At 36.4% G+C, this 16,071-nt stretch overlaps 1 protein-coding gene across 5 annotated transcripts in view; it reads left to right on the top strand.

Annotated features, from left to right (window-relative positions):
• The window catches only part of sorcs2 (sortilin-related VPS10 domain containing receptor 2), a 244,308-nt gene that overhangs the window by 31,586 nt on the left and 196,651 nt on the right, over nucleotides 1-16,071 (top strand). The gene's annotated exons all lie outside the window — the stretch shown is intronic.

The raw sequence follows: 16,071 nt of genomic DNA, 5'->3' as shown, positions 1-16,071 counted from the left end.
CTTAGGTTTCTTATTTGTATTGCAACGAAAACCCACTTCCGTGTTTGCAAGAACTGCTAGTGTTAGTCATGCAAACTCGAAGTATCAATGAAATGTAGATTTATCTGATGTCAAGAACATGTTTCCTAAAAGGGATAGGCACTAAGCCATGATGAAAGAGTTATATTTCAAACAATGCTGCAGAAAGAACTCACTCCTGGAACAGACTAAACCAGCTTGAATGGAAGATCAAAAGAACACGCATGTAGGTTGAATATAGATAAAAAGAGACTATTTTGCGTAATCATCTGTCATTATGTGCCTATTCATCCACTACTAACAAATCAGCATTAAGTTAATCTTTAGTCTAGTCTGAGAACATAGCCATTTGGATCAACAATGCCAATGACAAACTGGTTTGCCAAAAAATTCCCTTGCAATGATGCACTGTAAAAAAAAAAGTTTAAAATTGAAGATTTTCTAATGACTGATCACATCTAAATTTTTCAGTTGGCCAAAATGAATTTCCTTGAATTGATGCAATTTAATTCACTGAAATTCAATTTAGCCAACTGAAAAATTTAGATGTGATCAGTCACTAGAATTTTTTTTACAGTGTGTTACAGTTTTGAAAGGTTGTTGACTAGTTATATGTTTAAATATATGTATAATGTATCTACTTATGTGTGCTAAGTGATCTCTGATTTTGGTTGGTCACTTTAATTTTAAAGAAATGACTTGATTTAGATACAAGATCCAATCTAACCAGGCAGTGGGATAGTACAATAAATATGATTTAGATGTATGTTGCCAGTTGTCTGTTTATTGGAGAGAAATGCTGAATGTCTTAAAAGGAAATTTTGCTCCTAAAATGGGAATTCTGACATAATCATGTCCCCCTTCTTGTTGTTTCCATGTATGGCATGTATGACTTTTTCTTCTGTGAAACATATAAGAACATATTTTGAAGAATGTTTCAGTGTGGTCCTGAACAACCCTGAGATATTTTCTAAATATAATCACATTATGACTATTTAAATTTTAGGTGAACTATCTCTTTAATGCAGGGGTCTTAAAAACATTTTTCAGCGCAATAATTTTACCCCTTAGGAGATCCAGGGTCAAACAAAGCTACATATTAAGCATTTCACCTTCAATATTAATATAAACCAAGCAAATAAGGATTAGTATATTATGTTAAAACAATAGATTAGAAACACGCATGTTATTGTTGCACATGTGTAACCCCCTTCTGTTCAAACCGCCTGCTCCAAGTGGGACTCAAACCTGGGTCTGCCAGCTGGGTCTGATAGTCGGGTGCTCTAACAAGGAGGCTAAAGGCTGCAACCGTCAGTCATTAGAGTGTCTCTTGAGATCAGAGGATTGAGGTTTACTTGCACAGCAACTAGGTGGCCTCCGTTACACTCCCTAAAACCTCATTCCCATCCGGGTCACGGCACCATCGTGACTGTGTTGACGTTGATGGAATAATTCAAGCAGATAATCAAGTGGATGTTCAGGCAAAGCTTGTTTTTATTGGCCTGAGAAAAAACACAACCAAAAGGCTGGTTTGAGCACAGCATCGACATCGCATGAGGAATCAGCAGCGATGCATCGTGAAACTGCTGAATTTACATTTTCTCAAAGTGATCGTGAACATATAGTGGACAAAGTTCTAAATAAGACATACATTAAAGAAAATAGGACATAAAACTGAATTTTATAATTTTACACAATACTTACATTAATGCAAAAAACTATAAAATCAAGTGACCATTATTTTTGTGTAAATTAAACACAGAAAGGGAATAACACAGATCTAAAATGGTGCAGTCACACGCTCAGCACGTGCGAGAGCATAGAGCACACGTGGTAATTGATGACACTCATTTCGGCTGACAATTCATACACAGAACATGACAAAAACACATAACTGTAAAAAAGTTGGACTACAGCATCAATATCGCATGAGGAATCTTAAATAAAATAAACAGATCTCAGAATTCACAAGCATGTTAATATGCACACTCCTCATTTTATCGTCATAAATAACATGTACTTGACTCGAATGACAGAACTAGGAGCCGGCAGACAAAAGCAGTAAACTTGAGTGTAGTGTAAATGTTCAGCTTTGCACTTGAAAACAATCCAAACTTAGTTATTAAGACAGAGCGATTATCAAAGCAGCTTACAGCAGCCAGGCATCATGAAACTGCTGGCGAATACGTAACACCGCCTTACAATATAATGTATGCGAATAAAAGTGTGCGTATAAAAGAGAATAAAATGCGATGTCGACAGCCAATGGCGTGTTTTCCCAATTTGTGCATGAATTTAACTAACATTATTTAAACTCTGCTACACATGCATCGTCTATTATTTTTCATTGTTTAAATTGAGATTTATAAATAATAACAAACATAGCATGTTTGAAATACAATCACAATTCATTACACTGTAAAAAATTATTTAGAAAAAAAGTTACCTGGTTGCCTTACAATTTTGAGTTCATTGAAATTAAAATTTTGAGTTAATACAATGAACATTTTTTGAGATTCGACAACCTTTATTCAAATATTAAAAGATTTTGTAAGCATAATGGGAAATTGAGTGTGTTTTATTTCTGATGACGCAGTGAAACATGCCAAATAGTGCTATTTTCATGATTTATCAAATTTTTTATGTGGTTCAGATACAATAATATTTTGAGTTTCTATTTAATAAACAAATTTCCTTCATTGTATCAACTCAAATATTTAATTTCAATAAACTCAAAATTTTAAGGCAACCAGGTTACTTACTTTTTAAAGTTAAACCAAAAAAAAACAACACATTTTTTTAAAAGTGTAGTTATTCACAGATTTTAAGAATTATTTGATTTAGTCACACATTTTTATTTGACTGTCAGATGGACAATTAAACAATAAAATCCATTTGCAGCATGTAATTTGCCGTCGGCCCTCTTAGCAGCATGAAAAACAAAACTTTTATTCAATGGATTATACGTGTCTACACTATTAATGAGAGGCATCGTAAGCGAACTGACTGACAATTGCGTTCAGAGATCAACAAACGTGGGATTGTTAATAGAAACATTTAATGTTCTCCAGAGCACAAATATGCACATGAGCATTTGTCATATCTGGTTTGCCAATATGCGGTATTACAGTATCAACTGAGAGTGCTCTTACTTTCAATCGAGGGTGTTTAGCACTCCCAAGCAACTCTGTAGAACTGGGCCTGGTAATAGCCTCCATTGGATTTGCACCAGTTGTTCCTAAAGAGGTGGAGAAATTGTGTGCTTGGGGTGATATTATCCAGCAATCTATTCTGTCAAGCTAAATTGTAGCCCATGTTGTGGACCCCTGTGGACCCCTGGTTGAAGACCCCTTTAATGTGCAGCACAATCTCTGTACAACTGAGCTGTAGAATATTTTTTGACATACATATGATTCTGTAGGATTCCTTTAGCAGGGTTAGTTTTCTAGGAGAGAGAGATCAACTCAGGGCCAGACCAATGTGAATGAGTTCAATCGAACTTGTAAATGATGGCGTAGAACTGATTTAATTTTATGACTACAGCTGTCACCACCAGAGAGCGGCCTGGAAGCTCATTAGTAAGAAGTCAACAGAATATGCCACAGTTTGTTAAAACATAGTTGGTGGTTTGTTAATATTGAACTTTTTTTTAATGATGACTTCTTTTGTAGGATCTCCTAACCCAGCAGCACTGTAATTAGTGTGTCTGACCCCAGGGTCACCAGAAGCAAGCCTGTGCTGAGAGCACCTGGGCAGGTAACTGAGGACACTCCATCAGCACCCTTTCAGCTTTCATCGAGCGTTGTGCTTGATGAGAGAGGGGGATGGATTGCGAGCGTTTTACTTGGCACTCATATTAAGGGTCAGTGTGGTTTGCCAGCGCTGTTAGAGCAGGAATTTTGATCTAGTCTTGCCAAATGATCACTAAATGCCCCTTTTAGGGGACATAATTCCTTTCTGTGGCAAAACCTTTGGCACATCGCAGCATTGCCTAATGCACCCTTGCCTACTTCCATCTATAGTGGATTCATGAATTTCTGTAATTTATTGAGGCCAGTGTGATGTTAGGAGTTAAAACACACCTTTTTGTGTTGTTGTTGTTAGTGTTTAGTAGGGTGGAATTTACCATTTAAAAAAGCTAAGAAAGCAGGTTTTCCTGTGATTTTTGAGCACACAGATAAATCAAGGCTGAGACACTTCTCCACCACTAGCAATACTGGGTAGCTCTAGTTTTTGTCACTATGCCTATGAAGGGAAACTTTCAGAATACAAAGCATTTTCAATTGGCTTTGAAAAGAGTGTGAAACGCCAGGCACCTCTCTGGCTAAGAATAGCTGAGTGTTTGACGTCAAACACGACTTCACATGTAGAAATGGATAAACAATAAAAGGCAGAAAGTGCTTTTGAGAAGTTTACTCATCCAATCTTTACCATGACTTTCTATTCCTGGCATGAATTGAGGATATGAAGAGCAAGGGAGATGTAGGCGGATTTTTTTCTTTCCTGTTGCAAAAAATACCAAAGAGATATAACAAATTTACACTACTGTTCAAAAGTTTGGGGTCGGTAAGCTTTTTTTATGCTTTTGAAAAAAGTATATTATGCTCATTTATTTGATACAGTAAACATACAGTAAAGCCAGCAATATTGTGAAACCATTACAATCTAAAAAAAAAAAAAAGTTTTCTGCTTGAATATATTTTAAAATGTAATGTATTCCTATAACGGTATACATACATACATACGATATATATATATAATTTTTGATAGTTATAAAGCAATGGGAATGCCATTTAATGCTTCTGCAATGAATCTGAATGTAAAATAACCTCTTTGTTCTTGACTGTTCATATTTGCAGTGCTTTAGAGGATATTTCACAGAACCACACATAAAACATTGTGTGTATTTTAATGTAGAAGCTCATTGGTAAGATGAGCACTAGACATCAGAAAGACAGGAACAGAAATTGTGTTCACTCAGAGCCTGTGGTGCAGGCTGGGCATTCAGACTCTGATTGGTTGTCATTGTGGTTGCATGATCATGTGAATACCTGTGGAGTCTACAAATATGAATGCATATCATCCCATGCATATCAATGGGTTAGTGGTCAGTCATCCACAATGCTCCATAAAAAGAACAGGTAAAAATGTTATACAACTTTGATATGGGGAATGAGAAACAGATCGAGACCAAAGGAAAAAAAATGTCTAGATTGCAAATTGCAGTGTTGTGTCCTTAGAGCTGAGAATGACCTGTCATTGTGGAAATTGAATGAATATGATAATAGTCATTAAAGAAAGCATCTGTCTTCCTGATGGTAAAACTCCCCTAAATTCAACTCTCTCACACTGAGATGTGCTGTAATTGAAAAGCTCAAGCAACAGGATCAGGAGCTTTTCAGCAAGGAAGTGTTTACACTTGATTGATCCGATAGCTATCCGTTCATTTTTTTTTTTGAGGAGACCCTTTTATGTGGCCAAGTGTGAGTGAAATTTGTGTATTAGATAGTTCTACACTTATCCATAATGCTTAAATTGACCACGTGTAAAAAGTGTAAATATGTGTTACGGTGTCTCATTTGTGCTCGTGTCTCATTGTGTGTTTGTGTGTAGAGAATTTTTTTCAAGGATTTTCTTTTGTTTTGGTTACCTTAGGCTTCAAGACAATTATCAGTGTGTGTTTAAGCCAGACGGATGAGACAGTTCTGATCAAGCGAGTTTTGGTTTAATTAGGGTCTTTCCTCTGTGTCACTGAGCTATTAAGGTCCAATAACACACTTCATTACTGTCATTTAAGCTTAAATTACTCACTACCTTCACGGCCATACAATCAGGTTTATGGATGAAAACGGTGTGCCTTGAAGTGGCAGAAGAGCACCTCCACTGAATCTCCTATACCCATATCAATACATGGAGTCTTACTGGTAATTAGTCATTTTCTAGAAATCAAAGGAAAAGAAAGAAAGATAGATAGATAGATAGATAGATAGATAGATAGATAGATAGATAGATAGATAGATAGATAGATAGATAGATAGATAGATAGATAGATAGATAGATAGATAGATAGATAGATAGATAGATAGATAGATAGATAGATAGATAGATAGATAGAAAGAAAGAAAATGATATTAATGTAGCTCTGTTGTGTCCGGAATGCTTTGTTGGCATAGTGATATGATCAGCCATAAGAAGAGTATGCTATCCTTGTCCAATCCCTGCCTGCATAAAGATTTTTGTAATAATCAAAACAACGCTGCAGTTGTACATCTGGTTCTTAATCCTTTTAAATGTTTTAACACCTGTGTGTGTGTGTGTGTGTGTGTGTGTGTGTGTGTGTGTGTGTGTGTGTGTGTGTGTGTGTGTGTGTGTGTGTGTGTGTGTGTGTGTGTGTGTGTGTGTGTGTGTGTGTGTGTGTTTAATGGTAATAGACAGGCAATCTCATGAGTGAGTTGCTGAGGGGACTAAACTCTAAACTTTGCCATCACACACAGAGACTGTTAGAACGTCCTGCTGATAATCTACTGCTAAAATCTTCTACACAAAGACGTAGATTTTCTCTCTCTCTCTCTCTCTCTCTCTCTCTCTCTCTCTCTCTCTCTCTCTCTCTCTCTCTCTCTCTCTGGCTATCTTCTCATTTGATGGGGGATTAAAACACACACACACACACACACACACACACACACACACACACACACACACACACACACACACACACACACACACACACACACACACACACACACACTTTTGGCCATGTGGCATGTGGCATCTGGCTATGGTAGATAAGGTAACTGTTGATTAGTGCTATGAATGTCATCTTTGACAGATAGCAATGAGAAGAGGGTCATAGAGAGACATGGTGACTCTGCAGTCTGGCTCCAGCAATCTCTCTCCGTCTTTTTTAACGTTTCTAAATACTATATTGACCTGATTGTTTACATTAGACATGTATGTCCTTTGACATAAACTTTCAAAAACAGTTTGAATCAAAAACAGTCACTAGCTGAGATTCTCATTCAAAAGTAATTCTCAGTTTAATGTAGGCTAATAGCTAATACTTTTCATCCCTATTGTGTTTATCACCTTGCTTAAACTTCACATAAGATGGAAGTGATGCTTTAGAGCTATAACAGTGGCTTGGTCCATTTGTAACCTTACTGAAATAATAAGTTTGTATTTGTGTGTTTGACAGAGAAGGATTGAGAGTGATACAGTTTTATTCATTTTATTTGGTCTTATTCTAGGTATTTGTATAGGCATGTAAATGTGTGTGTATTTGAATATATTTAGCTTGTGCCTTGGCAGCGTGCGGCTTCTTTTTTCTGTTCCAATAAAACTCCTCTAATCTGAGTGAGCGAGAAAGAGATGGAGTACGTGTTTGTGTTGGTCGCAGCTCTCAGCAGTGTTGATCAGTAGCTCCGCTACAAATAGTGAAGCTCTTAGTTTAACTACATTTCTCTCTCAAGATGATAGTGTCACTATTTCTAAAGTAAGGTAGCTTTTCAGAAGCAAAACTATATTACTGAGTAGAGCAGCAGCACTGGCAATAAGGGGGAGGGGGGCACGAACATGCATAAGACTTTTGCACAGTATATATTGTCTTTAGTTTGATATATTTTAAAGTTTTTCCTTGTTGAGGTCAAATATTCCTGGCATCAGGTTTATTCTAACAACATGTGTTCCTTGATGTTACATTAGAGACTGACCTGCACACCAGCAGCAGGAGTCAGATCCTCTTCCAGGGCTATAAAGAAACAGAATGTGCTTAGCTGCAGGAGGAGACTGAAGCCTGAAAGTCAAATCAGATCTTACTAGCCCTGGCCAGGACTTGTGGGTATGTGTGTCTAATAACTGGGACAAGAGCATAATTCTTCTCTATTGATGACAGACTGTTCATTCTTCTCCCTCATTGATCTTTGAAGATCAGATGCTACAGTATAATTTCTCTTCTACTTCCAACTGATTTGATAAAGTCATAATTTCTTCTTTAGCCAGCTTTGTTGACACATGACTGTTGTTTTCGCTTTTGGGGTTTATATAAACCAAAAAAATCTCAGCGCCATACAATTGTCATAGACAATACAATATAATAATTTTTACAGAACAAACATCAATTCAGAAAGTGACCGACTATTTCCAGACAAATGCAGACTCCATTATTTTGAAGAACTCTAACTCTACTGTGCCATATATAGCCTATATTATTTTATTATGTGTGATTCAATGTTGAAACATTTCTCCAAACTTGCAGCCAACAATGTGAACAGCTTGTGTCCACCTTTAATCAGTTTTTGAAACAAGATCATTCTTTCCAAAACCTTCATTTTTCCTTTTAGAGCCTTGCAAGCAGTATAGAAATACAGGCTGTGCTGTAGCAGTCAAAAAATTCCATGCTTTCACTAACATCCCTCTCACTCTAAGGTTTGCTTTTCCAAAAACATCTCCCATTTTCCAAAGATATCTTCATTCCTATAACGTGGCCATTGGTGTCCCTATTTTATGCTGTGTAAATAGTGCATGATGAGGCATGATGATGAGTGTCTTTCTATTGTCGTGGTGATACTTTTTTATTTTTTATTTAGAAGAATAATTTCAGACTCAAACTCTTATAAATGAGGTGGTAGATACCTTTAACCACTTAAACTCTGTGGACCCTGTACAGGGTCTGGAATGACATCGTCATGTATATACTTTCAATTTTAAATGTCTTTGGAGGAGCTATGACCTCATCTACCATTTGAAAGCTTAGAGTCTCTACTTTCTGGAGATAATGTAATGTATTTACACTACTCTGGTACCATTTCCGCCTGGATTTGGCCAAATTGAAAAGCCTCCCATACACACATACAGTGGTCTAAGTTCAAAATGTTGGTGTCATTTTACAGGAAACCCTTTGAATTTACATAAAACACTGCTAAAAGCAATAAACATGTAAGTATATGTTGCCTAAGCTGTTATAACCCCCCCACCCCCACCGCCAAAAAAATAAATAAAAAAAATTAGGCGCTTTTTGATTTTTTCTTTATAAAATATTTTTTGAAATGCTTAAAATTATGACTGCCAAGTTGCGTTTGCCTGCTTCTAGTAAACACAGAAACTGGCGAACGGCGGTCTTTCGAATCAGCTTTGACCGCAACTCTGGAAGACTTGGAGTTAAGCTTTTCTCTGAGAAAAGAAGAAAGAACGGCACTGAAGTCATTCTTAAAAAGGGAATATCCTATCGCGTGCAGAGGGAGTTTGAAAGACACCCGTTTATCCCGCCCCTCAGATTGAGCCCTATCAATGGTGAGTTTCCAGACCAAACATCTTGATGTGGGTCTGGCTTGTCAGGCTAGGGGTTTCCTGTAAATGACACCAACATTTTTAACTTAGACCACTGTATGTGTGTATAGGAAGCTTTTTAATTTGGGTAGGTCAAATCCAGGCGGAAATCCCAAAAATGGTCCTGGAGTTTAAAGTTTGGGGTTAGTAAGATTTTTAAAAGTTTTTGAAAGAAGACTCTCTCAGGCTATATGTATTTGATCAAAAGTACAGTAAAAAGTAATATTGTGAAATATATTTCAATGTAACCGTTTTCTGTTTTCATATATTTCAATTATTCCTGGGATGAAAAGATGCATTTCATAGCAGCTTTACTCCAGTCTTTAGTGTCACATGATCCTTCAGAAATCATTCTAATTTTATGCTGATAAATATACTGATTTGGTGCGTTTTTGCAAGATTCTCTTTTGGAATGAAAAGTTCAAAAGAACAGCATTTAATTGAAATAGATTTTATGTAACTCTGTAAAAGTCTTTATTGTCACTTTTTAGTGTATTTTATATATATATATATATATATATATATATATATATATATATATATATATATATATATATATATATATATATATATATATATATATATATATATATATATATATATATATATATATATATATATATATTAGGTGCTGCTGCCATATCTCGATCAACATAAATCACATTGCATTTCATACTAAGCTAAATCAAAGTTAAATCAAGTGAAAAATTGTCTTAACTGAAACTATTTTCATAGTATTTCATTTTCTCCATAAGGAATTTAGTATTTAATGAAAATGTATAGTCTGTTAAAGACAGGCTTACTGTAAGCAGTATTTTAAAAGAATACATTATATTACTATATTTTACTTAGATTTTCTTTTCTTTATGGCTTCATTGGGACCTGCCATGGTATTTCTTATTTGTCATCTCTGATTTAGATTAATGTGTCTTCAGCTGACGCATAGTACCATTTAAAGGAAAAGTTTGTAGTTTCTGTGACATTAGTGCCAGCCAGCGGAATTACAAAAAAAGAAAAGTGCCTCAGACAGTGTGCAATTACTGATGAGTTTTCGTGGACAGAATTTGAATGAAGTAATCAAATATAAAACATATGTTTGCATACAATCTTCACTGTGTAAATTAAAAATGATTAATCATTGTTAACATTTAAAAAAGCTATTCAGTCAAGAGCAGTGAGTGATTTCCATGTCAGGAATATTAGGCTTGTCACTTTAAGACATAATGCAGATCAACAATTATGATATTTATACACATCCATTGTCTTTCTTGACTGTATACGCTCACTTAAAGGACAACTCTGGCGAATTTTTAAGTTTATCTTGATCGTTATATCTTTGTGAGTACAGTCTATAGAAAAAAAAAATGAACTGGATTGGTGCTTGCAACACGGAGTCATTACAGTTAATGCCCAGAGCCCCCCCTCAGCTAAAACGGCAGCTTTGGGGGCATAAATGTAAAGGGTATCTTTGTGCCTCTTAACGTTAACTTACGTTTATGCCCCCAAAGCTGCCGTTTTAGCTGAGGGGGGCTCTGGGCATTAACTGTAATAACTCCGTGTTGCAAGCACCAATCCGGTTCGTTTTTTTTTCTTTTCTATAGACTGTACTCACAAAGATATAACGATCAAGATAAACTTAAAAATTCGCCAGAGTTGTCCTTTAAGGCTCACTTAAGACATAAACTACTTGGTTTGCTAGGATACTCTTTATAAGACGTAGTGAGTGACAATTTTTGTGTGGATTTGTAAGTTCAAGCACAGAACTGTTAGATACCCAAATAACCTGAAAAGCAGTGCATATTTAATTTGTGTCTTTGCTCTATTGTATTTGTTTGTGCTGTTGCTTGTAGTTAGTTTGTTTGTTCTTTAATTGCTATAATAATAATAATAATTAACAATTTAATTAAAATACTTGTTAAAGGATTTACCCTTTATATTATAATGAGACATGCAAAACAGACAGACAGTACTGACAGATGCATTCATATTCATAGTTAATTATTCATTATATGCATGTTTGTGTTAGACAATAAAGGAAGAAAGAGTGAGCAAACTCTCATATTTAAATCTGCATTTTGATTGACAGTTCGTCATAAATTGCAGTTGTCGTGTGAGGTCTAAGTGTGTGTGACTAATCTACCTGTCAATAGATGCTTGTTTATTTTAGCATTTGTAGACACTGTGGCTTCCACAAGCTAGTATATATGCCTTGTTATGACGGAGCGCGTGCAAATGATGTGTATGTGTGTCTGAGATTTTGACTGTTTTCACTTTAATGAGCACACATGAATGCACCTGACCTTCAAAAGAGCTGCTGACAGATTCATCTCTGTCTTGCTCTCCTGCTCACACACTGACACACAGGGAACATTTACGGAGCCTTGACACATTTTACTTCACACAAACTTTACTGATCTTAGTCCTGTTTCCCAGAGGGAGACTAATGACTATTTGAATGTTTTATAGCTGTATTTGAGATTTTTGTTTAGTTTAGTTTTTTTTGTTTCGTTTTTTTGGTTCTATTTCATATTTTTCAAGCACTTCTTGATTCATTCATTTTTATTTTTCAAGCATAACATTTCAGTGAAGTACACATAGCTAAAGGGAATGTAACAAGTTTCTGTGGAAAAGTCCCCTGCCAGGAATAAACTTTATTATTATTTGATTACTTTAACTGATTTTTTTTGTGTGTGTTTTTTTCACATGGCAACAATGATTATTCCCAAATTTTCTTAAAAGGGATAGTTAGATAAACCTTTTCATGCTTATTTATTTTTTGGAGCCTTCTCTTTTTTCATAAGTCAATAGATAAACCGACAATATCATTGCTTTAACACATGCTTTTAATTTATTTTCTACATTTCAACACTATATGAATGTATATAACTATCAGGGCCTGTATGAACATCATCAACTAGCAGCCATACAGCCGATAGTCCTTTGAGTAATTTATGTAAAGTAACATGCGTTTGTCTCTGTTGTATGCTAACCCGTTACTGTGCGAGTTTGATGGCTGGGTAAGTGATTTACACTTACACAGGCCATCAAACTCACACAGTAGCAAAGCTCCAGCATTAAAATATTTGAAGGGTTTTGATGGTGGAATAGACCAATGTCATTTTCAAGTCATGTTCATTTTAGATGTAGCCAAATTATAACTAATTATTTAAGACATGCTGATATATATTGTTTTGTTTATACATGCCAAAGTATAGAGTTAATGCTAAAATGTCAGTTATGAAAATTAGATTTGATTCTGTCATGTGATTCAAATGATTAAGGATTCTGGTGAATTGAGAGTACAACCATTTAATCCTCATTAGAATGTTAAAGGAATACCACAAATGAAAATGTGCTGTTAATTTACTCACCATCAGGCCATCCAAGATGTAGATTACTTTTTTTTCTTCTTCAGTAGAAGAGTAAAGAAGATTTTTAGCTGGTCTTCTGTGATTCATTTAATCAAAGTCAATGGATGCCAGCACTTTGAGATTTAAAAAAAAAACCTATGCAGACAAAACAAAGCGAATTCCCACGGCTCCTAACATTACATCGAGGACAAAAGAAGCGAAAAATTCGGTCTATGTAAGAAACTGAACATTGTTTACAGCACTTTTACCTCTAATCCACAGCCTTGGCAAACGGTCCTGGAGCACAAGCTTCCTGTTGCATAATAGAAGCGACCTCACGCGTGAGCTGACGTTGAATGTTTACAGAGAGGTAGAGAGGTACATGTGTTGTATATCATCCATCAAAATGGTACTTACCTGTGTTTATCCTGATTGTTAACCGATTTAAAAATAAATAATTACCAGGGTTAGGGTTAGATGGCGTGCCGATGCTTCCTCTTTCTCTCATAGTTCCTGATCAGAGTAGTATGGTTGTGCAAAACAATTCCATGTTGTCTAGTGTTACATTAAAATCATCAGCCATTGTGATGACCGGTACTTTTAAAATGGCTTTATACATTCCTACTGCCAGTGAACACGTGCCTTCCCTCTCTGTAGTAAACGAACGTGTGAGGTATATGTCATTATGCGGTTTCAGCTAAAAATCTTCTGTAAATGAAAAATGTATAAGCTACATCTGGATGGCCTGAGGGTGATTAAATTAACAGCACTTTTTCCTTTTTGGGTGAAATATCCCTTTAAGACAATAGACATCAGAGCACATGGCACGTAGAATCAAATCCATGTGCTCACACAAAACATGACACGAAGACATAGCCAATGAGAGCTTTCACAGACTGCGTGTTCACACAAAACATAATAACGTGAAACAGCCCAAGTAAACTTTTGACTGCAAAGACAGCACGGTGGGAGTGTCAGTAGGGTTGCGTACTGAAACCGCAGTGCCAAGATGGCACCGGTACCTATATAACCGGTATGTACCGGACCGAATCAAAACGCAGATTTCGGTTCCTCATTTTGGTGCCGCCCACTTAAGTTCTCACGTGCTTCCGCGCTTTGGCTGTCGGCGAGCCAGAGACAGATGCCCTCATCGCTTGTCACGTATCACAACTATTCCGTGTTTTTAACCACATCATGCTTATTTTAGGTTCCAGACATTTAAATGCACATAAATACTACCATATTTATGGAAGTGGCAATAACAATACTTTCAGACAGTTATAATTCGACTATATATCTTATTCATATCAGATACACATTTTATAAGTAACTATAGCGTAGTTTACTTTATTCTTCTCCCAGTTCAGCGGTCACTTACTTTCATGTATTTTGCGAGACGAGGATGAATTTACGTGATGTAATTCTGACAGATGATGTAAATCTGACAGACCTGATTCTCTGAGGCGCAAGCATGGTGGCGCCCATCGTGCAGTACTGATCAGCTAACTTGATCATTATGACAAAACACAATCACTTATTGTGTATACATACGTTCTAAAATATTAAGCCGGTCATATTTCAGCAAAATAAAGCTGAACCTTGAAGATGGTAAAACAATTTAATAAAAAGCCATTCTTTAATGTCATCCACTGTCGTTTTGTGGCTCTTTTTTAAAGTATTGGTATAGGCACCGTTTAGGCACCAGTATCATTTTAAGGGTCCAGTATCGTACCGGTATTGTAAAAAATCAAAATGATACCCAACCATAAGTGTCAGGGCTCTGTCACCAAACTAAGAATAAACCAGACCAAAGTGACAGAACCCTGATTTAGTTCAAGGTAACAAAACCAACACTGATCGTTAACAGACATTATAAATAAGAACATTATGAACATTGCGAATAAGAATATTTAACCGCATAAAGCCACAGTTAAAGTATAAAACAGTCAGGCTCTTTGCTCATGTTATTGACAGCCCACTTCAAACACCATAATTACCAGAGGGAAACCCCAGCACACCACTATCTCACACCTGAAGCCCCAGCGTGCCCCCCTTTAACAGACACTAATGAGGAGATCATTAATTAAGGCCAAAATGAGCATCTCTGAGCTCTTGCACCATGAGGAAATCAATTAAGGGCTACACACTTGCTTAATTAGGCTGTCAGGAACAGGGATAGAGACACCCACTACATAGGCCTCTGGAGGTAATAAAAGGGGGGTCTTCTTCTAGCCTAGATGTGCATGTGTTAGGGGTGAGAGGATGACTTGTGTCACTCCTATTTAAGGCCCATCTTCATGAAGAGATTAAAGCAGCACTAACAGTCCCGACCCGCTGCTGTTGATGAAATCCTGCCATCCACTTTTGGGTCTTCCACACTAACTGATTAAACATGGAAGACAGGGGATCAATTAATTGGCTCCCTGCCACATATTTTGATAGCAAATCAATGCGAAGCTCAGCTCAGGGCTGATTTATTATTATTATAACTTATTTAATAAAAGTAAAATGAACTAAATCTTAATGGATACATCTTAGGAATTTAAGTAACTTTACCTATACCGTTAAACGATTTTGTCATCCATTTCTCTCCCTTTTTGGCCGGTGAGAGGTGGAGTGTGCATCTGCGCTTATGGTAGGATCTGCTACTGCAGCCAACACATTGTATATTGCTGTGATTATGATTAATGCTATAATTTCCTTCACTGAGGCCCTCTCTCAGGGTTTGGGTCCGTGGTTAATGCTCATGTAAGTCTGTGCTTTAGTCCTACCCTCTCCACACCACATAAAGCATTGTAATCAGCTGAACTTGGATGCCATTATTGTAATCCTACCGTAATAATATATTGCTTTGAGCTTCATATTTTGGCCCCTTTTGCAAGATGTGTGTAGATCTGCATGCCGGGCTTTCTGCAGGGTCTACAGACAGCCAGGCTTCATAAAACATTTTGATGTCTGCTACTGTAGGTAAAAGATGGGGTTTGACCTCATTTGTCGTAGAAGTGCCACATAAATGATCACAGTGTAAATGTCTTCTGTAAAGCAGGATGTCATGGAAGACAAGGATAAGTCATAATTATCAAAGCAGAAAATTGTAATTTCTCTTGTGGAATCTTTCATTATTCAAAAAACCCCCCACAAAAACAGATGTTATGAAGTATATCATTGGCACATTCTCTGAATATGAAACGTGTCCCGTGACTGTAAAGCTTTAGAGGCATACACAAATGTTGTGCTTTTGTTGTGAGATGTGTTAGCCATATCGATAAACCTTTATTTAACACAATTTATCTATTATGAAAACTAGTTTATGCATACTACATTTTGGTAACCGGGTTGCATAAAGCTCTGGAGTTTGATGAATAAAACAGCTCATGTG

This window comes from Pseudorasbora parva, chromosome 1 (genome assembly GCF_024679245.1).
Source record: "Pseudorasbora parva isolate DD20220531a chromosome 1, ASM2467924v1, whole genome shotgun sequence".
NCBI classification, from domain to species: domain Eukaryota; kingdom Metazoa; phylum Chordata; class Actinopteri; order Cypriniformes; family Gobionidae; genus Pseudorasbora; species Pseudorasbora parva.
Note: the sequence above shows the minus strand (reverse complement) of the source record. Positions and strands in the feature narration are given on the sequence as shown.